General features: G+C 41.6%; 1 non-coding gene across 1 annotated transcript; it reads left to right on the forward strand.

Annotated features, from left to right (window-relative positions):
- The first annotated feature begins 19,118 nt into the window (after window positions 1-19,118).
- Window positions 19,119-19,262, forward strand: LOC142430118 (small nucleolar RNA SNORA48). The gene has a single exon (XR_012780589.1). It is a non-coding gene; the product is annotated as a small nucleolar RNA SNORA48 (small nucleolar RNA).
- The last annotated feature ends 2,175 nt before the right edge of the window (window positions 19,263-21,437 follow it).

A 21,437-nucleotide genomic window follows, 5' to 3' on the forward strand; every position in this document is an offset into this window, starting at 1 on the left:
ACCGGAGTATGCGCACTGTGCTAGTCTGGGTTGATGAGAGAAACAAATCCATAGACATTCACATGTGTTTAACAAAGAGCTTAATAAATAAGAGCAATTGAATATTGAGAAAACATCCCAAGCCATAAATCGAGTCCAAAAATCCAATATTAGCCCATAGGTCTGGTAACAATCTATAAGGTTCTCTTTAGAGTCACAAAACACAGCACTGGCAGGGGTCTCCATGTGGCTTCTCCACCTCCAGAGGTCTGGCTCCACCAGACACTCCCCATGTAGCTTCTTCACAGGGATGTCTTGTAGGACACAAGTCAAGAGTGTCTCCTGCCTCCCAGGAGGAATATAGGAGTTCCCAGAATTCTCAGGAGGTGCTCACACAGTGGTCTCATTCGCTATGGCCTGATTGTCAGACAGGCTAAACTTCACCCCTACACGCATAAATCCTCTCAAATTGACAACAGATTATATAACTAACACATGCACAGGCACAGATAAGAGATAAGAGCTCACAATACACAGAATGCAGGAACAGGAATGGGAGTAGCGATGCCAGAAGGGTAGGGGAACGGTAAGGCAATGAGGAGAGGAAGGGGGAACTGATGGCAATGATCAACACATAACTACACATCACCCCCCTTCCAGGGGGATGAGCAGCAGAAACCATGGAAGAAGGGAGACAATGGTCAGTGTAATATATGAAAATAATAATTTATAATTTATCAAGGAGTTACGGAGGGGGGGAAGGATCTGATACCAAAGGTGTAAGTAAATGTCTAGATGGCAACATATGTACAAATATGTTTGATATAATTGATGTACGAATTGTTAAAAGATCAATAAAATGATCTTTTAATAATATTTTCAAAAGCAAACAACACAGGAGGTGTCCTTCTCATTCCACATCTCTCATCCATGACCAAGTTCTTCTAATTTTAGCTGTTAAATACTTCTCAAAACCATTTATTGTTGTGTCTAAGTGTCATAAAGTAGGATCCTACTCACACTGACCCTACCTTCAAAAGAAGCAAATCCTTAAAACGGGTTTTAACAGTCACTCTGTCAATCCATTGAAGGCTTTCCTCTCTTTCACTAGCCCTAAACTTTACCAAGCATGATGTTCTTCAGAGACGGGACGCTCCTGCTCACATGTCCAAGTGCTTGCACGGATGTCTGGCCATCCTTGGCTCTTAAGCGTCTTCTGGCGGAACTTCTTTTGACACCTCTGTTTACTTGTTCGGCGATTCATCGTGCTTTCAATCATTTTTGCCAGGACCATAGCTCCAATGTATAGATTTTCCTTCTGTCTTCCCTATTCAATGTCCATATCTTGTACATGAGCTGAAAAACCATAGCTTGGATCATGCACACCTTCACCTTCAAAGCAGCCTCCTTACTTTTTGATAAAGAAGCCTTGAGCAGCAGGTTTCCCTGACATAATGCATTATGTCAACTCGTGACCGCTGCATCCATGAACTTTATGGGTCCAAGCAAGACCAATCCTTAACACTTATATCTTTTCTCCATTTATCATGAAACTACCTATTGAAGTAAGTTTTTTCCCCATTACATTGAGTTTTAATTCATACTGAATACTTCAATCCTGATCTTCAACAGCAAGTCTTCCTCACTTTCATAGAGCAAGGTTGAATTATCTGCACCTTGCAGACTGTTAATAATCTTTCTTACAATCCCGATATTACATTCGTCTTCATATTATCCATCTTCTCTGATTATTTTCTAAGCTACAGATTTAATGAATATGGTGAATGTATACCAACTTGATGCACACCTTTTTGGATTTAAAATCATGCAATATTCTCTTCTTCTGTTCAAACAACTCCTTCTTGATCTATGTACAAGTTCCACATAAACACAATGAAGTGTTCATGAATTACCATTCTTCTCAAAGCTTTCCATAGTTTGTTATTATCCACAAAGTCAAATGCCTGTGCATAGTCGACGAAACACAAGTCAATATTTTTCTGGTACTCTGCTCTAAGCCATATCCATCTCATATCAGCAATGACCTCCCTTGTTCTACATTCATTTATGAATCGGGCATGTATCCCTGGCAGCTCCCTGACAATGTGCTGCTGAAACCATTGTTGGGTGATCTTTCGTAAAATTTTATTTGCATGTAATATCAATGCCATTGTTCTATAATTTACGCATTTTGGGGTCACTTTTCTTTAGAATGGATACACATTGGATTTCTTCCAGTCAGTTGGCCAAATTGGCTTCGATGAGTGAGTGAGTGACTGCGTGAGTGAGTGAGTGTGTGAGTGAGTGCGTGAGTGAGTGCGTGAGTGAGTGCGTGAGTGAGTGAGTGCGTGAGTGCATGTGTGAGTGAGTGAGTGCGTGAGTGAGTGCGTGAGTGAGTGAGTGCGTGCGTGCGTGAGTGCGTGCGTGCGTGAGTGCATGAGTGCGTGAGTGAGTGAGTGCTTGAGTGAGTGAGTGCGTGTGTGAGTGAGTGCGTGACAGAGTGCGTGAGTGAGAGTGAGTGAGAGAGTGTGCGTGAGTAAGGGAGTGAGTGAGTGAGAGTGAGTGCGTGTGTGAGTGAGTGCGTGAGTGAGTGAGTGAGTGAGAGAGTGAGTGAGTGAGTGCGTGAGTGAGTGAGAGTGAGTGAGAGAGTGAGTACATGCATGAGTGAGTGAGTGAGGGCGTGAGTGCATGAGTGAGAGAGTGAGTGAGAGAGTGCGTGCGTGATTGAGAGAGTGCGTGAGAGAGTGCGTGAGAGAGTGAGTGAGTGCGTGAGTGAGTGCGTGAGTGAGTGAGTGTGTGCGTGAGTGAGTGAGTGAGTGCATGAGTGCGTGCGTGAGTGAGTGGTGAGTGTGTGAGTGAGTGAGTGCGTGAGTGAGAGAGTGAGAGTGAGTGAGTGAGAGAGTGCGTGAGTGAGTGAGAGTGAGTGAGTGAGTTAGAGTGATTGAGTGAGTGAGAGAGTGAGTGAGTGAGAGTGAGTGAGTGAGTGAGAGAGTGAGTAAGTGAGAGAGAGTGAGTGAGTGCGTGAGTGAGTGAGTGAGAGAGTGCGTGAGTGAGAGTGAGTGAGTAAGTGAGTGAGTTAGAGTGAGTGAGTGAGTGAGAGTGAATGAGTGAGTGAGTGCGTGTGTGAGTGAGTGAGTGAGTGAGAGTGAGTGATGAGTGAGTGCGTGTGTGAGTGAGTGCGTGTGTGAGTGAGTGAGTGCGTGTGTGAGTGAGTGAGAGAGTGAGTGAGTGAGAGTGAGTGAGTGAGTGAGTGCGTGTGAGTGCGTGTGTGAGTGAGTGCGTGAGAGAGTGTGCGTGATGGAGTGAGTGAGAGAGTGAGTGCGTGTGTGAGTGCGTGAGTGAGTGAGTGAGTGAGAGAGTGAGTGAGTGCGTGAGTGAGTGAGAGAGTGCGTGAGTGAGAGTGAGTGAGTGAGTGTGAGTGAGTGAGTGCATGAGAGAGTGCGTGAGAGAGTGAGTGAGAGAGAGCGTAAGTGCGTGAGTGAGTGAGTGCGTGCGTGAGTGAGTGAGTGAGTGAGTGCATGAGTGCGTGCGTGAGTGAGTGGTGAGTGTGTGAGTGAGTGAGTGCGTGAGTGAGAGTGAGTGAGTGAGAGAGTGCGTGAGTGAGAGTGAGTGAGAGAGTGAGTGAGTGAGTGAGAGTGAGTGAGTGAGAGAGTGCGTGAGTGAGTTAGAGTGAGTGAGTGAGTAAGTGAGTTAGAGTGATTGAGTGAGTGAGAGAGTGAGTGAGTGAGTGAGAGTGAGTGAGTGAGAGAGTGAGTAAGTGAGAGAGAGTGAGTGCGTGAGTGAGTGAGTGCATGAGTGCGTGCGTGAGTGAGTGGTGTGTGTGAGTGAGTGAGTGCGTGAGTGAGAGAGTGAGTGAGTGCATGAGTGAGAGTGAGTGAGTGAGTAAGTGAGTTAGAGTGATTGAGTGAGTGAGAGAGTGAGTGAGAGTGAGAGTGAGTGAGAGAGTGAGTGAGTAAGTGAGAGAGAGTGAGTGAGTGTGTGAGTGAGTGAGTGAGTGCGTGAGTGAAAGTGAGTGAGTGAGTAAGTGAGTGAGTTAGAGTGAGTGAGTGAGAGAGTGAGTGAGTGAGTAAGTGCGTGCGTGCGTGAGTGCGTGCGTGAGTGAGTGAGTGAATGAGTGAGTGCGTGCGTCAGTGCGTGAGTGAGTGCGTGAGTGCGTGAGTGAGAGAGTGAGTGAGAGAGTGCGTGAGTGAGAGTGAGTGAGTGCGTGAGTGAGTGCGTGAGTGAGTGAGTGAGAGTGAGTGAGTGAGTAAGTGAGTTAGAGTGATTGAGTGAGTGAGAGAGTGAGTGAGTGAGTGAGTGAGTGAGTGAGTGAGTGAGAGAGTGCGTGAGTGAAAGTGAGTAAGTGAGTGAGTTAGAGTGAGTGAGAGAGTGAGTGAGTGAGTAAGTGCGTGCGTGCGTGAGAGCGTGCGTGAGTGAGTGAGTGAATGAGTGAGTGCGTGCGTCAGTGCGTGAGTGAGTGCGTGAGTGCGTGAGTGCGTGAGTGAGTGAGTGAGAGTGAGTGCGTGCGTGCGTGAGTGAGTGCGTGGGTGAGTGAGTGAATGCGTGAGTGAGTGAGTGCGTGAGTGCGTGACTGAGTGAGTACGTGCGTCAGTGCGTGAGTGAGTGCGTGAGTGAGTGAGTGCGTGCGTGTATGAGTGAGTGCGTGCGTGAGTGAGTGAGTGAGTGCGTGCGTGAGTGAGTGCGTGCGTGAGTGAGTGAGTGAATATGTGAGTGAGTGAATGTGTGAGTGCGTGAGCGAGTGCCTGCATGAGTGAGTGCGTGAGTGAGTGCGTGCGTGAGTGAGTGCGTGCGTGAGTGAGTGAGTGCGTGAGTGAGTGAGTGCATGAGTGAGTAAGTGAGTGCGTGAGTGAGTGCGTGAGTGAGTGAGTTCATGAATGAGTGAGTGAGTGAGTGAGTGCGTGAGTGAGTGCGTGAGTGAGTGTGTGAGTGCGTGAGTGAGTGCGTGAGTGAGTGAGTGCGTGAGTGAAGGAGTGCGTGAGTGAGTGAGTGTGTGAGTGAGTGCGTGAGTGCGTGAGTGCGTGAGTGAGTGCGTGAGTGAGTGAGTGCGTGAAAGAGTGAGTGCATGTGTGACTTGGTGCGTGTGTGAGTGAGTGAGTGAATGAGTGAGAGAGTGAGTGAGTGAGTGAGAGTGAGTGAGTGAGTGAGTGAGAGTGAGTGATGAGTGAGTGCGTGAGTGAGTGCGTGTGTGAGTGAGTGAGAGAGTGAGTGAGAGTGAGTGAGTGCATATGTGAGTGAGTGCGTGTGTGAGTGAGTGCGTGAGAGAGTGTGCGTGAGGGAGTGAGTGAGAGAGTGAGTGCGTGTGTGAGTTAGTGCGTGAGTGAGTGAGTGAGTGAGTGAGTGCGTGAGTGAGTGCGTGAGTTCGTGAGTGAGCGCGTGAGGGAGTGAGTGCATGCATGAGTGAGTGAGTGAGGGCATGAGTGCATGAGTGAGAGACTGAGTGAGGGCGTGAGTGCGTGAGTGAGAGAGTGCATGAGTGAGTGAGTGAGAGAGTGAGTGAGAGTGAGTGAGTGAGTGAGTGCGTGTGTGAGTGAGTGAGTGCGTGTGTGAGTGAGTGCGTGAGTGAGTGAGTGAGTGAGTGAGTGAGTGAGAGAGTGAGTGAGTGAGTGGGTGAGTGAGTGAGAGTGAGTGAGAGAGTGAGTGCATGCATGAGTGAGTGAGTGAGGGCGTGAGTGCATGAGTGAGAGAGTGAGTGAGAGAGTGCGTGCGTGATTGAGAGAGTGCATGAGAGAGTGAGTGAGAGAGTGAGTGCGTGCGTGAATGAGTGAGAGTGAGTGAGTGAGTAAGTGAGTTAGAGTGATTGAGTGAGTGAGAGAGTGAGTGAGTGAGAGTGAGTGAGTGAGTGAGTGAGAGAGTGAGAGAGTGAGTAAGTGAGAGAGAGAGTGAGTGAGTGCGTGAGTGAGTGAGTGAGAGAGTGCGTGAGAGTGAGTGAGTAAGTGAGTGAGTTAGAGTGAGTGAGTGAGTGAGAGTGAATGAGTGAGTGAGAGCGTGTGTGAGTGAGTGAGTGCGTGTGTGAGTGAGTGAGAGAGTGAGTGAGTGAGAGTGAGTGAGTGAGTGCGTGTGTGAGTGAGTGCGTGTGTGAGTGAGTGCGTGAGAGAGTGTGCTGATGGAGTGAGTGAGAGAGTGAGTGCGTGTGTGAGTGCGTGAGTGAGTGAGTGAGTGAGTGAGTGCGTGAGTGAGTGAGAGAGTGAGTGAGTGAGAGTGAGTGAGTGAGTGCGTGAGTGAGTGAGAGAGTGAGTGAGTGAGAGTGAGTGAGTGAGTGTGAGTGAGTGAGAGAGTGAGTGAGAGTGAGAGAGTGAGTGAGTGAGAGTGCGTGAGAGAGTGAGTGAGAGAGTGCGTAAGTGCGTGAGTGAGTGAGTGAGTGTATGAGTGCGTGAGTGAGTGAGTGCGTGCGTGAGTGCGTGAGTGAGTGCATGAGTGCGTGCGTGAGTGAGTGGTGAGTGTGTGAGTGAGTGAGTGCGTGAGTGAGAGAGTGAGTGAGAGAGTGAGTGCGTGAGTGAGTGAGTGAGAGAGAGAGTGCGTGAGTGAAAGTGAGTGAGTGAGTAAGTGAGTGAGTTAGAGTGAGTGAGTGAGAGAGTGAGTGAGTGAGAGTGAGTGAGTGAGTGAGAGAGTGAGTGAGTGAGAGTGAGTGAGTGAGTGAGTGAGTGAGTGAGTGAGTGAGTGAGAGAGTGAGTGAGTGAGAGAGTGCGTGAGAGAGTGCGTGAGAGAGTGAGTGAGAGAGTGCGTAAGTGCGTGAGTGAGTGAGTGAGTGTATGAGTGTGTGAGTTAGTCAGTGCGTGCGTGAGTGCGTGAGTGAGCGCGTGAGGGAGTGAGTGCATGCATGAGTGAGTGAGTGAGGGCGTGAGTGCATGAGTGAGAGAGTGAGGGCGTGAGTGCGTGAGTGAGTGAGTGCGTGAGAGTGAGTGCATGTGTGACTGAGTGCGTGTGTGAGTGAGTTCGTGTGTGAGTGAGTGAGTGAATGAGTGAGAGAGTGAGTGAGTGAGAGTGAGTGAGTGAGTGAGTGCGTGTGTGAGTGAGTGAGAGTGTGTGAGTGAGTGAGTGCGTGTGTGAGTGCGTGCGTGTGTGAGTGAGTGCGTGTGTGAGTGAGTGAGTGAGTGCGTGTGTGAGTGAGTGTGTGAGAGAGTGCGTGAGTGAGAGTGAGTGCGAGAGTGTGCGTGAGTGAGGGAGTGAGTGAGAGAGTGAGTGCGTGTGTGATGAGTGAGTGCGTGAGTGAGTGAGTGAATGAGTGCGTGAGTGAGTGAGAGTGAGTGAGAGAGTGCATGCATGAGTGAGTGAGGGCGTGAGTGCATGAGAGAGTGAGTGAGTGAGAGAGTGCGTGAGTGAGAGTGAGTGTGTGAGTGAGTGAGTGAGTGAGTGAGAGTGAGTGAGTGAGTAAGTAAGTGAGTTAGAGTGATTGAGTGATTGAGAGAGTGAGTGAATGAGTTAGTGAGAGTGAGTGAGTGAGTGAGAGTGAGTGAGTAAGTGAGAGAGTGAGTGAGTGCGTGAGTGAGTGAGTGAGTGCATGAGTGCGTGAGTGAGTGAGTGAGAGAGTGCGTGAGTGCATGAGTGCGTGAGTGAGTGCGTGAGTGCATGAGTGAGTGCGTGAGTGCGTGAGTGAGTGAGTGAGTGAGTGCATGAGTGAGTGCGTGAGTGAGTGCGTGCGTGCGTGCGTGAGTGAGTGAGTGCATGAGTGCATGAGTGAGTGAGTGAGTGAGTGCGTGAGTGAGTGTGTGAGTGAGTGAATGAGTGAGTGAGTGCGTGAGTGAGTGCGTGAGTGCGTGCTTCTAGTACTTCATCAGTGCAGTAAGCATTAGTGACACAAGACTTGATGAGTTGTGGGATTACATCAAGAATATCTTACATGGAGAAAGCAAAAAGTAACTCAAAAGACAAGAAACAAAGGACAAAATCCTAAGTAAATGTCAAAAAATAACTGTGCAACTTCCTCTTAACTATAGAGTAGCCTTAGCAAATGGAAAAAATGGATGGAGTCAGAAAGCAGATCAGAAAATTTCAAAGGGAAGTTAGAGAAGCCAAAATAAAATCTTAAAATGAAATGACAAATAACTAGAGTTAGAAAACCAAAAAAAGCAGAACTCATTTATCTTAAATTGAATGAACTATACACAAAATTCAAGCCTGGAGTGATAATATTGAAAGATTTTATGGGTAAAATATTAAATTATTCAGGAAGTATCAAAAGAACATGGAAACAATACAGTTTCTGTACTGAGAGAACTGGTCAACATTCAACCATTTCAAGAGGTAGCATATGAGCAAGAAATAATCAACCATCTAATTGTCTTTAATTTTTTCTAGGAGTATTCTATCCAATTTCCCATCATTCTAGGTAGACTATTATAAAATGCTTTTTATGCATTTTACTGCATTTGTTTTTAACCCCCTTTAATTAATTTCCATTATGTAAAAGGAGTTATCTTTCAAAGTCAAGATGAATTACTTATCCGGCTTTGTACAATATATTATTGGATTTCCTTTGTTCTCAGAAGCAAAAAGAACAACCCAAAGCACCGACACCATTAAGATGATATAGTGTTTCTACAGAGCTTTTATTCTGTTTGTAGCCTCTTCTAGTTTTTATTTATTTATTTATTTTTTTTTTGCCTACTGCATGTATTTCCCTTGGAATTTCCATCAAGTCTTTAAATAATCCATGGTCTCTCTTAGCCCATGGTCTGCATGCATGGTATTTCTATCTACTTGGAATTATAGTGCCATCGTGGTTCAAAAGTTGCCATTTTGAAACCATCACGATCTTCTTGAGAGAAAGATAGAACTTTTACTCAAAACAACAACAAAAAAACAACAACAAAAAGAGAGAGAAAAGCCTATAAACAGTTCCAGGGCTGTTTGTTGACCTTTAGGAGTGTTTTCCAGTCCAGTCTGATGGGTGCCACATCCTGGCCCCAAAGTCTTTTTTTTTTTAACATTCCCCGGGGACTTCAGTGCTTTGCTCTCCTTACTGCTCTGTTTCATGGCCTTAGCGTTTTGCCCCAGTGTGGTGGCTTCAGATCCGGCAGGCTTCCCACACTGTTCCTCCAGTGTTGTCCCTTGTAGTGCTATGGGTCAGTGAGGGACATCGTGTCCCATGGTGGAGCTGGCCCTACAGTTCTCTGTGCATTGGCTACTCTGAGCAAGAATATCATCCTCGGGCTTGGTGGGCCAGGATGTGTTCCACTCTCTCTCCTTCCCTCGTTGCTTGCTCCATGTGCTCTGACCAGATGCGCCCCTCTCTTGAGCTGAGTTGGCTGAGGTTAGCTTAATAATGCAAAAGGAGCATAGGGGAAAACCTGCTCTATACATACAATCCTGGGCTGAGGTCAGGGTACTATGGCAGGGGCCAGACCCAATTCTTGCATATGTAATCAATATGTAATCAATACATATGTGAGCCAAATAAAAATGAGGAGAAAAAAAGGGGGGGCGGAAGACATGGGTAGTGGAAAACAAGTCACTAACCCACCCAAGGAGAGGGTGTTTACATCTCCACCGGAGAAGGAGAAAGAGACAAGACTTTACTCTGGTGTGCCAAGACGTGTATGCAACATACTGGCATGAAGCAGGGATCCAATAGACGGGTCTGCGGGGCCAGCCCCTCAATCCCAACTATGTGGACACCATCCCCCTTTGCCTTCCAGAAGAAAGCACTACAGAAGACAGCACTGAAGCTGCAAGGACAGTTCAGTATGGACTTGTCACACACACACACACACACACACACACACAAAACACAGCTCTTCATGAGTGTACTCTGGAGAGTTTTTCTTAAAGTTAGAATATTTTTCTTAAAGTTAGAATTCTCTATACTATGTATAAGACTAGAAACAGGGTCGTTAGGTATATAATATTATTTGCTGTCTTTTTCATATTATAAATGATTTTCTTCTTTCATGTTAGCTGTAACCTACTAGGATAATGCAGTGAATGGTAACAAAATAGTCTAAGTAACAAAAGGACAAAACTAGCCATTTTTTGGTAAATGAATACCATTATAAGCATTTGATAAGTTTACTTGAATCAATAATGATGCATACACAATAATAATGGTTATTGTACTATTGACTGTAAAGTTTTGCACAATGAAATTTTATATACTAATGCTACAATACAAATTTTAATCTGTATTACAGTAAAGTACTTCATTTCCTTTATATCAGCACTAAAACATCCAATAAAGTAATGATTTTAAATTCCTATGGCTGAACCCCAAGGCTACCCATTACATGGCTCCATCTCATCTCTGATCTCCTATTGAACTTCACTTCTCACTTTTCTTGAGTGCGATGCTGGGGTTAGTTTTCCTTGGAAAGCAGCATGCATTTTACTGCATAGCTTCATTTGCAGATTATCCTTTCACATCATAGAAGGCCAATTATTTTCTTTATAACCTAACAATGTTCTATATCAGGCACACAAACTCTAGTCAGAATTCAATTTTACTCTGAATCCTTTTCAGATTACTCCAAGGTTTATTCAAAATACTCTGCTCTGGAAATACATAGTCCATATCACAAAGCTAAACAATTAATATTATTAATCTTTATCAAACAGACATGTAATGAATCTGGCATGCTCAACTTACGTTTGCTTGGCTCATTCGTGTTTGTCTTATCTCCTAAGCTATAGGATATACAGTTTGAGAGAGCAAGCTCATTGCCAGTGACCCTGCAGAAAGTAAGAGTAGCAGAAAACCTGCCTATGCTACCTCTTCTCATTACAGTAGCACTTTTTCTCAAGTAATGAGACTGCTATGGGTCAACCACCCAAAACAGGCTGTATCTCTCAATGGCACAATATCCTTGTTTCTTACTCTCCTGTCCCTTCACGAGCCTAGTGTCATAAATTTCTCATGACTGCTCCTTGTTGTTTCCTAAACCACCAAACTTCAAATATATACTCTAGATAGGTTAAAATAAAATAATTAAGGAGAGCAAATGCCTTGAGAATGATTGGGGCAGGGAATGTATGGATGTGCTTTATACAATTGATGTATGTATATGTATGGATTGTGGTAAGAGTTGTTGGAGTCCCTAATAAAATGTAAAAGAAGAAAAGAGAAAAAAATGATTAGGGCAAAGACTGTACAGATGTGCTTTATACAATTGATGTATGTATATGTATGAACTGTGAAAAGAATTGTATCAGCCCCAATAAATTGTTAAAAAAAATAATAAAAAAAATAAAAACAAACAAACAAAAATAATTAAAATGAAAAATGCAAAGGCTAAAATGTTTTTAACTAAAGAGACCTGGGGGGAAACCAATCTGTAGGGAATTTTGCCCACTCAGTAATGGCAGAGACTATAGCATCTCACCCCCCCAGTGCATTTCTAAACACATTTCAGGTTCATGGATCACACTCTGAGCAGCAAACTATATACTCTACTTTGAAGAATTTGAGCTATGATACTAGGGTAAGTGAAAACATATAGCAAGAAAGCACAACCGTTATTAATGTATCAAAATGAGAAAGTATACTTCCTTCACATAGTCTTCGTCAATATATATATACTCAAGGCAAAGCTTCCAATTCTCTAAGCCCACACCAAGGAATTCTGTTGTCTTTATCTTACATCATGTCAGAAAGTCAACTTTGGAATTCTCAAGTGACTCAAATTATGTTTCTTTTGCATATCCTTTGTATTTAGGGAGCAAAGAGATATCTGAAGGGGCAAGATCAGAGTTGTTGGACGAATAGCGCAAGGTTGCCCAGTGAAATTCTTTTAGTCTTACCACAGCTTTGTGGATATGGATGGTATCGAAACATTTTCAGTTACTGAAAACCTAATGAACAGAGGCAGAATATGTTCATAGATAGAGCCAGAAAGTAAATCCCTTATATAAGAAGGCACCCAAAAAATGACGAAGGAGAAGCTGTTTTCTCAGAGTAAAGTCTATCATGGTGATATGAATGGAGTAAAGCCAGTGGGAGTGGAGCCTTGAGGATCTTCATTTTTTGATGGGCTCAACTCAAATTAGGAAGAAACTGCGGCAAACATCTGCTAAGGATCAGAACTTAGAATTTGGGGAAGTGTGAATCTAGGAAAATAGGAAGTCATCAAAGATGAAATGGATATAAAGATCAATATCCTTTCACTAGTAGTTGAAATGGACTGATATTTGGCTATTTTAAATCAGAAAATCATATGCTTTATTGTTATGGTAATAATTAAGAGGAATGGTGTTATATTCATTGTCTAGCAGGACATTGAAAAATCAATATTGAAGTACACTGCTGTATGTGATAGGATTATATTTATCTACCTTCAAAAAAAGCCAGTACATACAACTATGTTTTCAAATGTATGCAACAACCACAAAAGCTAATGATGAAGAATTCTACCAACAACGTCAGTTGGAAAACGCTCAAACGTTATGAAGATGCATTGTTAATTATGGAGGATTGGAACATGTAAGTTGGAAATAAAGAGGAAGGAACAGTGGTGATAAAAATGAAACTCAAGAATTCATGATAGAATTTTGCAAGACTAATGGCTTGTCCATAGTAAATAATCATTTAGCAATGCAAATGTTGGCTATACGCATGGATTTCTCCAAATGGAATTACACAGAAATCAAAATGACTACATCTGTGAGAAAAAATGATGGAGAAGCTCATGTTAAACAGGTAAAACCAGGCCAGGGGCTGTCTGTGGAGCAGGCCATCAACTGCACATAAGGAAGTTCAGGTTGAAGTCAAAGTAAATTAGAAACTAGTCTGTTAGAGTCAAAATAGGACCTTTTTCAGAAGAAGCAAGAATAGATTTAATAAATTAAACACAAATGACCGAGGAGCAGATGACCTTTCGGATGACATCAAGAACATCATATATGAAAAAAGCAAAAGGTCATTTGAAAAACAGGAAAGAAAGATAAGATCCAAGTGGATGTCATAAGGAAATCTGAAACTTGTTTTTAATCATAGAGCAACTAAAAATGGAAGAAATTATGAAGTCAAAGAGATGAATGGATACTTTTCAAGGACAGTTCAAGAAGACAAAGTAAAACACAGTCATGTGCAAAGACAGTTACAAAATCAAAAAGAGTATGCTCATCATATCTTACACAGAAAGAACTCAAGAGAAAAATTCAAGCTTCGAGTTGCAATATTGAATGATCATCAGAGTATTATAGAAAGAATATACAGAGTCAATGTAAAAAAAAAACAAAACTAAACTATAACCTTGGTTGACATTACATTATTTAGGGACACAGGGTAAGAGCAAGGGATATTGATGCCAAGGGAAGAAATTCAAACTGCATTGAAACATTAGCCAAAAAAAAAAAAAACAACAACAACAACAACAAAAGAAACAGGCTCCCTGAATTGATGGAATACAATTTGAAATGTTTCAACAAGCTCCTGAAGCACTCATCTGTGCCATATATTTGGGAAAAAACTGCTGGCCAGCTGACAGAAAGAGAACCTTAATTTTACCAATTCAAAAGACTGCCAAATCTATAGAATAACATAATTTATATTACATGCAAATAAAATTTTGCTAAAAATCCTCCAACAACGGTTGCATCAGCACATGTCAGGGAGATGGCAGAGGTTCAGGATGGATTCAGAAGTGGACATGGAACAAGGCATATCTTTGCTGATGTGAGATGGATCTTGGATGAAAGCCTAGAGTACCAGAAAGATGTTTACTTGAGTTTCATTGAGTATGCCCAAGCATCCAACTGTGTGAATTATAACAAACTCTGGATAGTCTTGAGAATAATTATAATTTCAAAACACCTCATTGTGCTTATGCAGAACCTATATATTGATCAAGAAGCAGTTGTTTGAAAGAACAGTGACTGTTGCATAGTTTAAAATTAGGAAAATGTGTATGAGGGTTGTATCCTTTCACCATACTTATTCAATCTGTATGCTAAGCAAATAATGAGAAAACTGGGTTATAGGAAGAATAATTCAGAATAAGAATTGGATGAAGGTTTATTAACAATCTGTGATATGAAGATGACATCATTTTGCTTGTTGAAATGAGGAGGACTTGAAAGCATTTGCTGATGAAGATCAAGGTTTGCAGCCTTTAGTCTGGATAATAACTCAATGTAAAAATGACCCAAATCTTCACAACAGGACCAATAGGCAATATCATGATAAATGGAGAAAGATTGAAGTTGCCAAGGGTTTAGTTGTACTTGGATCCACAATCAATGCTCATGGAAATAGCAGTAAAGGGATTAAGGGATCTATTGAATTAGGTAAATTTGTTGCACAAAACGTGTTTAAAGTATTGAAAAGTAAGGAAGGATGTTACTTTTAGAACTAAGGTGTGGCTGGCCCAAGCCATGACATTTTTAGTTGGCTCAAATGCATGTAAATGTAAGACATCAAATATGGAAGACCAAAAATGAATTCATGCATTTGAACTACGGCACCTTTGAAGAATATTAAAGGTGCCATAGACTGCCAAAAGAACAAAGAGAGCTGCTTTAGAAGAAGTGCCATCAGAATGTTCCTTCGAAGAAAGGATGGGAAGACGGTCTCATGTCCTTTAGACATATTATCAGGAAAGACTCATTCCTCAGAAACAAAACAAAACAAACAAATAAACAAAAGCATACTGCTTGGTAAATTGGGAGAATAGGGAAAAGTCATGAAGTTCAGGGAAGGAAGCACCAAAGAGCTAGAGGAAAGTTGTGTGTTTCATTGGTGCTATACTGCATCCTGGCTGGCTCATCTCTTCCCTATGACCCCTCTGTGCAGGGATGTCCAATTGTCTACATATGGGCATTGGATCTCCACTCCATACCCCGCCGCCACCCTCCCCCCAGTTCACATTGGGTATCGTTTTATTCTGGGTCTTAGATGCCTGATACCTGATCCCATCAACACCTTGTGATCACACAGGCAGGTGTGCTTTTCTTCCAAGTGGACTTTGTTTCTTCTCATCTAGATTGCCACTTGTTTATCTTTAAGCCTTTAAGACTCCAAAGGCTATATCTTTTAATAGCCAGGTACCATCAGCTTTCTTCACCACATTTGCTTATCCGCCCATTTAATGAGCATCACAGAATACTGATTGTTATAACAAAGTCTTCTTGTGTCAAGGGAGTTCTTATTTTGAGGCCCAATGTCCATTTGCAACCTTAATTCTTAACATATCAATATGAGTACTTAGTTCTATTCCCCTCTAATTTTATATATATATATATATATATAGTTACATATGTACATGCCAGTATTTAGGACTCTATAAATGTCCTTTGCCTCCTGTTTCTCTCCTTTATTTCTTTTTTACTTCCCTCTTGTCCCACCATCATGTTCAGCCTTCATTTGGGTTTAGTAATTCCCTACTGTTACATTTCCCTTGAATGAGTCCCACCTTCCTTCCAGTGATTTTAGCTCCCTAGTTGTTCCCTTGTCCCTGTGTTGGTCCCTCCCACTTCCTTTTTCCCACCTCCCCTCTCCCCATATCCCCAGCTTCCCCAAACCCTGGATCCATTGTTATCATCTCTGAAATGTATCCCGCCTACCTTCTCTAGGTAGACATGCAGATACATGAATAAGCACAAAAATGAGGCAAAGCCAAATAAAACCAAAAAAGAAGTCAAAATCAACAGAAGAATAACAACATCAGAAAGCAAGAACAAAATAATAATAACAAAAAGAAAGCCACTGACATAAATGGAAAAGCTTATAAATAGTTCAAGGTCTGTTTGTTGGCCTTTACTAGTGTTTTCCAATCCAGTCTGATGGGGTTCCACACTCTGTCTTCAAAGTCTATTTTTGATATTCCCCGGGGACTTCATTACTCTGCTCTCCCTGCTGCTCTGCTGCATGCCCTCAGTGCCTCCCCACCGTATGATGGGGCCAGATTGTGCACTCTTCCCACCCTGTGTCTCTAGTGCTGCTCCTCTCAGCATCATGGTTCAGTGAGGGACGCTATGTCCATGGTGGGGCCAGCCCTATGGTCCTTCCCGTGCATTGTCTGCTCTGAGCAGGAACATCGTCCTTAGGGCTTTATGGGCCAGGATTTCATCTCTCAGATCTTTCCATCACTTTGCATTTCTCCCATGTGCTCTAATCTGATGTACCCCTCTCCCCAAGCTGTGGCCCCAGTGATATCCTCTGAAGTGCATTCTTTTGAAAGGTGGGGGGGGAGGGTGTCCACATTGTCGGGGGTTGAGGCTGGCCCCACAGGCCTCTCTATTGGTTCCCTGGTATGTACCAGGAGGTAATTTAATTGTTAGGCCTAATGATCTAGTGAGTTGGACTACTAACTGCAAGGTCAGAAGTTCAAATTCATCAGGTTCTCCTTGGGAGAAAGATGAAGCTTTCTACTCCCATAAAAATTGACGGTCTCAGAAAACCAAAAAGGCATCTCTACTTTGTCCTATAGGATCTCTTTAAGTTGGAATCTCGAGGGAAGTGAGTTGAAACTTTAAGGCATTTTTGAAGTGTTGCCACCTGGAGGGCAGCAAAACAAGGCTTTAAAGTAATAGATCAAGTTAATTAACCAACCAGTTGCATTAGAACCCACCTGACACAAAACCCCACGTGTGTGGGTAATTATACTCCAGTTTTGCTTTCAATGGTTGTATTTGTTGGAAGTCCACTCTTTCCTCAGTAGTGCCTCTTGATTAGTAAGCATGTGGGCTTACTCTTTGTACCACCCAGATACATTTATGGGAGATTAAAAACATTAAATATCATTAAGAGAATTGATACATTAATTGTAAAGCAGTCACTCATGGAATACTGAGAATTAACGTTCACAGCTGTGCATAAGAATGTGAATGAATCTCACGTAGGAGTGCACTGCACTGAGCAGAAGTCACATAAAAAGGAGTGCAGTACAGTATTTCACATCGAGAGAATGAGGTGATGGGAAGAGGGCAAGAACAAGATTCATTCTATTTCTTCATCTGAGCGCTTTTCATCCAGTGGTTATGTTCTGTTAATTTATTGCATTGTGCATTTATGTAATGCTGATGTATTATACTTCAATGAGACTCTTGAGAAGTTTGAAAATGCAAACAAAGGCATGCCGAGCTTCATAGACTAAAAAATAAACAAAGGGCTATTAGGGTTTCATAGAGGGAGGAGATGGTAAGGTTGGATGCTGAATCTAATTTTCTTAGTACTTGTATTCCAAGCTGATATTGTCTCATTGTCACCTACCCTAATATCAGCTATTGGTATTTCTAGAAAAAATCATATTTTATAAGGTTCTTATTTTGTGAATAAAGAGCAGGTTAAAAGAGAAAGCAAACATTTCATAGATCTTACTCCGATATAGTTACCTGTTACTACAAAAGAGCAAAAATAAAAGAATTGTCATTCATGTTGTAAAAATAAGAAGTAAAAAGAAAAAAATAATCATACCAATTAAAGATATAGTCCAAAATCTCCTCAGTGAATGTAGTTAGGTTATTAATTGCTTTATGAATGACAAAATCATCAAAGTCAAAAGATAGTACAGCAGTTTCTCCTAAGACAAAGTGAGAAAATAGATAATTTAAAATTAATTATTACACATTATCTCAGTGGTTCCTAAGTGGTTGTGAGACGAAGATATCCAGGTGCATCCAAAGCAAAGGCTGCACTAGCCCTTCACCAGGGGCGCTAACACCAGTAGGCTGAATGCAAGCATGCATATTCATTTAGTGGATCGATCATAATTATGAACTAAGACCCAAATTATGCATATTCATTGAAGTCAGAATGACTAAGGGATACAAGAACTTAGAACTCTCTTTGTTGCCTCTTAACTCTATCAGAGCAGACCCCCAAGGACAACAGAGTTCCGTACTGACAATTCTGCCACACTTTTTAATGTTAAGAAAATGGGCACTAGGGAATTTTTACTTCAACTGTAAGTGCAGGTGGTTTCTGAATTTTGAGAGTCATTCTACCAGGGGTCCTCAAACTTTTAAAACAGGGGGCCAGTTGACTGTCGCTCAGATCCATTGGAGGGTTGTACTATAGTTTTTTTTTTTAACTATGAACAAATTCCTATGCACACTGCACATATCTTATTTTGAAGTAAAAAACAAAATGGGGCAAAAACACCTGGCGAGCCAGATAAATGTCTTCGGCGGGCCATATGTGGCCCGCAGGCCACAGTTTGAGGACCCCTGTTAGACAATAAGGAGCTGTCAATACAGAGTTCCTTTTGTGTAGACCTAGCTTTAAGCGGTTCAATGGTACCTGAAAGTGTCAGTGGCTGTTGAAGAAGCCTAGAGCTGTTACAGTTTGTGACCTAATCCTAGGGAATGAGAGAGAGGAGGAAGTGGAGGAGGGAGAGGAGAAAAAGAAGGGTGGAGGAGGGAGAGGAACTAGCTGGCCTGAGTTGTACAAACTCCTAAGCCTATAGTCTACTGCCCAGTGACCTGGTCTCAAGGGGCTAGAGATGCCAGATGAGGTTTTATCCAATCCTGAGTAATGACAGTCAGGGAGATTAATTAGCATGGAAGGGACTGAAGATACTTGGGCCCTCATCTAGCTAGGGATTGGAATCATGCTAAACCTTACCATGGAGTTTAATGACAAAGGTAGGGTTTTCCTTCATCCCTCTTTATAGCGTTGCAGTGGTCTTTCTGGTAGTCCATATCAAACAATAAAAAAAAGAGAAAGAACCCTACCCCTATCAGTTCATTAAGTTACCTGCAAACTGAGTTACTTCTCTTAGAGAAACAGAGTTTATAAATCTTGCAGAATCTTTCAGGGTGTCATGAAGGCAGAGATAAACCATCTAGGTCGTTACTGCACGATGATATTTTGACCTTGAACCTCGAGTCTGCTGTTCTTGAAAGCCACCTTTAAGTCAAACCATAGCTAATTAGAGAGATCTGGCTTACCTTTGGCTTTGTGTATTCTTTTGAATAATTATGTGTGTAGGCAGTTTTGACAAATGGAAATTCTAAAGTCAGACTAGAAACTGTTTTAAGGTAAATTGTATGAAAGCCTCCTTCTGACCCTGTTTCCAAAGCAAAGCCTATAAAATGGAGTGTCAGTCTTTGGAAGTTCTGTCTTTATTGTAATATTTTTTTACTTCTTGGAGAAAATAAAGATTACAGGGTAGATTATGCTTTGGTCTGCTAACAAAAAGTCAGTAGTTCAACCCACCAGTCTCTTCAAGGGAAAAGATAAGGTTGTCTGCTCCTGTAAAGATTTAATCTGGAAACCCTGGCTATGAACAAAGAGACCCCTGATTGGTGGTGGTGCTCTTATATCAGTCAGGGGCAGAGCAGACTGGCAGCCCTTTGTTCATCCTAGCTTGATGCCTAGATTGTGGCCAGAGCTGTTTCATGCCTAGGGCACATTAAAAAAATTTTTTTTAAGATTTAATCTCTAAGATCACTATGACTCAGAATTGACTCAATGGCAGTGTGTTTGTTTTTCATGACTAAAATGTTAACCTGAATTGCAAATTACATATTAAAAGAACTTCAAATTGTACTTTGGTTTAATATGACTTTTTTAAAAATAGTCTATTTCCAGATTTGTACAGAATGTCTGGGAATACACTAAAAAAGTATAAACAATTCATGTAGCCCTCCAGACCTGAATTTCACAGGTGAATATTGTATTTCCCCTAAAGTTTTAGGAAGTTTAGCATAACTCTTATTCTAAGTTAAATAAAATCACGGGTCAAGATACTTTTACAATTGTGAGGCAAAGCAGATAATTAATTAAATGGAATACTTTTCCAAAAAAACATTTGAATGTTAATATTTCTAAAATAACAGCTTTCATTTTGTCAGATATTTAAGTAGGGCTAAATAAAAATTATATACACCTGTTGCAACTTACCTACAAACTTAACTAGAGACACTGTTAAGAACAGATATCATTTAAATTGGAGACTGCTTGCATATACAAAATAAAACACTACTATATATTCTAATATTTTTAGAACTATTTTTGTTTTAAAGGTCATATTTTTACCCATTTAAAAAAATTTAGTAGAAGGAGAGAGATAGATAAAACCTCTTTTCCCAGACATCTACACAGTTGTACCAGTAACACTTAAAATAAATCCTCCACCACCTGCCCCTAACAATACTCATGCTATATATTTGTATCTGTATACATGTACTCACTCTCAATTCTGTAACATGGAACTATGGTATATGATTACACTGATATGCATACTATGATGTATATGTTTTCTTATTTTGTTTGGGATTATATTTTTTAATCATTTAACTTTCTTTGAATATTCTTTTTTTAATTCATGATTTTATTTGTAGCTCTTACATGTATCATAATATTTCAAACTTCAAATATATAATTGTACAATTGCTACTACAATCAGTTTCAAAATATTTTTTTTGTTCTTGAACTCTTTTGTATCAGCTCCTCTTTACCCCCTCCCTCTCTTACCCTTCCCCCTAAGGAAACCTTGTTGTTCTTGTTATATATTGTTATATATTATCATTCTATTATATATAATGTATATAAAATGAACCTATCTATATTTAGCCATATTTTACCTCAATCAATAAATCCATTCATCTAGAATTCTGCTATTTGCTCTCCTTGAGTGGGATTACACAGTCCTCATTGTTATGTGTTTCCCCCATACCCCTGTGAATATTGTCTGTGAATATTCTTAACCATTTTAAAATATAGCACATATCAATACTAAGTATCTGTGGTAGTTACATAATTTGTTGTCAATTTGAGATTTAAGAGTGAAGGGGTGAAGTTTAGCCTGTCAATCAGCTCACAGCTTGATACTTCGTGCAAAGGCGATTAATAGCTCATTGGAGGTAGAACACACACTCCCTGTGAGACATTGCTGACAAAGGGCCTGAAGAAGCTCGAGGAGCCTCATAAAGACCCCTGCCAGCACTGAGGCGCTTACGCCACCAGTGGATCCAAAAGACCTGCCACCCACTGGCCTGCGATCTTCCAGCATTCATCGTCATTGCATTTGTTTTGTGAGTCTGAAGAGGACTTTATAGATTGGTATTGGACATATGGGCTAATACCGGACTTATGGACTTAATCTGGACTGGGCTGGGACATTTTCTCAATACTCAATTACTTCTGTATAGAAAGCTCTTTCTTATATACTTAGGAGTCTCTTTGTATTTGTTTCTCTAGTCCACCCTGACTAACACAGGATCTCTTTCAAATAAGCATAGGTCTATATCATCCATTGCAGAGAAGGCTACATAGGGAATGTATAAAAAAGTGAAATGTTGACATTGGAACCTATAAGCATATTTTGCAATAACATTTAAACAGCAGATTAATAGAAAATATCTCAAGCTTATAATTTAATGGTTGAAAGGGCATACTTTTTTGTGTTCCCTTTATTTTATAAATTATATTATAACCAGGTACACATATTGTTCTTTTTTAAAATTATTTTTTTCATCCCTAGCTGACCCATGGCCCTATGGGAGACAATACTGGAGATTCAGTGTCAGGGTTGGCCCGGATTAAACCCGCGACACTAAGGCCAAACACTAAAGCCGTGAGTCAAGGG

The sequence above is a fragment of the Tenrec ecaudatus genome, chromosome 16, assembly GCF_050624435.1.
Source record: "Tenrec ecaudatus isolate mTenEca1 chromosome 16, mTenEca1.hap1, whole genome shotgun sequence".
In the NCBI taxonomy this organism is placed as follows: Eukaryota; Metazoa; Chordata; class Mammalia; order Afrosoricida; family Tenrecidae; genus Tenrec; species Tenrec ecaudatus.